At 45.1% G+C, this 2,185-nt stretch overlaps 1 pseudogene; it reads right to left on the bottom strand.

Moving 5' to 3' along the window:
* Positions 1-679: 679 nt before the first annotated feature.
* On the bottom strand, positions 680-1,347 carry LOC114116428 (SOSS complex subunit B1-like; annotated as a pseudogene).
* Between the last annotated feature and the right edge of the window lie 838 nt (positions 1,348-2,185).

Below are 2,185 nucleotides of genomic sequence, written 5' to 3'. Positions count from 1 at the left end.
TAGGACACTAGGAAGAGATTTTGTTGGAACACATTTGGTGTAAAGGATAGAGAGTCAAAGCAATGCCACATGGGAACTGTGGACAGCGTGAGGAGTGAAAATGTTTAATGCTGACGAGAAAAAACTGCAGTGAGGGCGAGGTTACAGCCACAAGGAGAACAGAAGGCAGAGAGAGTGAGAAGTTCCAACAGGGAGTAGGATGCTTCAGACTCAGAGAAGAGGTCCAGGGAGAAGGGAAAGGCAGTGTCGCCATGGAGATTCAGAGACAGGAAGTTGGCAGTGGTCCAGCTGGCTCCCTCTAGTTTCTTCATGAGGTTGCAGACAAGGTCACCAGTGAGAACAGGAGGGGACAGCAGGTAATCAGGAAGTAAAGAGAGTAGGAAAGGGTTGGAATACATTCCAAAGAGCTTTTTATTTTTATTTTTTCAACAGAGTGGTAACATTTATTAGAAAGGAGGGATTCAATTAGACTTCCACATCACACAGAAGAAACAGACTGTAACCATTGTTTCGAAAGAGGAAGGAAGGGAGGCAGAGCACCCTGAATCCCAGGAGACAGGCAGCTTCAGCTGGACAAGGAGGGGAGTACGGGTTGAGGGTGGATTAGGCTACTGTTCACCACTCCCGCACAGTGAACTTTAGTGACTCCTATACCTCCTGGCTCCACAGAGCCTGCAGCTCAGTAGAAAGCTGTGTTCTCTAGCAAACACAGGTTATGGCTGGTGGCAGGGAGGAAAAAGTTCTTTCTTTTGCTGCTCCTCTGGGTTTTTTTGCCTTTACTGACATGGTTGCTGGAGGGGCCAGGAGGGCAGCAGCTGTGGTTGAGCTGACTTCAGATAATTCAAGTGCTGGGGGCGTGGGGTCGGAGGGAATGTGAGGGGGTGCAGGCCACCACCAGGACCTGGTGGGGCGCTCAGTCCAATGTGTTCTGGCTCTTAGAGGCTGGAGAAGTGGCAGGGAGTCCAGGGAGCCATAAGACTGCTGTTCTGAACCATCTTGTTGGGTAGCTGCTGGGTTTGGCTCACTGAAGTTTGGCTCACTCAGAATAAACCATACAGAATTCTCCAATCTTCTGAAGAGCACACCCATGGCCAGTGCACGTTGGCACACAACCGGTGAACACCGAACAACTTTTAGTGAGCTAGACAGTGTCGCCAAGCTGGATCAGGTTGGCCACACTGTCCCAGACAGAGATATTGATGCTGCCAGTTTTGTCTGCCACTTTGCAGGCCCACACCTTGTACCCATTCTTTGTCTTGGTCACTCAGACAGTCTCCAGCACAATGCAATGAGGTTCAAGTTCTTGAGCCCAGGCTTGATATACTTCACGAAGGTCTCCATCATCATACTGCCCAAGCCTTAGCACCACACCAGCAAGACTGCTGGACAGTGCATGCTACTGAGCCTCTTGCAGGCCAAAGAGCTTTTTATTAAAGTAAGCATGGTTTGCTTGGGGAGCTTGTAGTCTTGACTATTCCTACTTTGCAATTTAAGTCATCAGTATTTGGGACTCTTGACATGGTTTGCAATATACTCTAGAGATCAAGTAAGAAAATTATATTAGCCTTAGAAAAATGAATGATTGCAATAGAATATAAAAATATGAATTACTGTTAAGATATCTTTTATTCATTATATATATGATTAAGTTTTCACACTTGGTGCTATATTTTTAATTTTTAAATTCATTTCTATTGGAGTATAATTGCTTTAAAATGTTATGTTAGTTTCTGCTCTACAGCAAAGGGAATCAACTATACATGTATATATATTCCCTCTTTTGAGATTTTCTTCCCATTTAGGTCACCAGAGAGTGCTGAATAGAGCTACCTCAGCTATACAGGAGGTTCTCATTAGTTATCTGTTTGAAGCTGTAGTTTTAAAACTTTACATAAACTTGCCACAGTTTCACGTTGCACAAGCTATTTTCATCAAAGTGAATGTAAGTGGATTGTACCCTCTCCTTTAGCAAGATTTTTGTTGACTGTTTTGCCATTTTCAACCCCTTCTCATAGCTGCACTGATCTATGTTGCTGTTCAGTGGCTAAGTAGTATCTGAGTTTACGACCCCATGGACTGTAGCCTGTCAAGCTTCAGTGTCCTTGGGGTTTCCCAGGCAAGAATACTGGAGTGGATTGCCATTTCTTCCTCCAGGGGATCTTCCTGACCCAGGGATCGAATTCAC

Source organism: Ovis aries, chromosome 9, assembly GCF_016772045.2.
Source record: "Ovis aries strain OAR_USU_Benz2616 breed Rambouillet chromosome 9, ARS-UI_Ramb_v3.0, whole genome shotgun sequence".
Lineage (NCBI taxonomy): Eukaryota > Metazoa > Chordata > Mammalia > Artiodactyla > Bovidae > Ovis > Ovis aries.
Note: the sequence above shows the minus strand (reverse complement) of the source record. Positions and strands in the feature narration are given on the sequence as shown.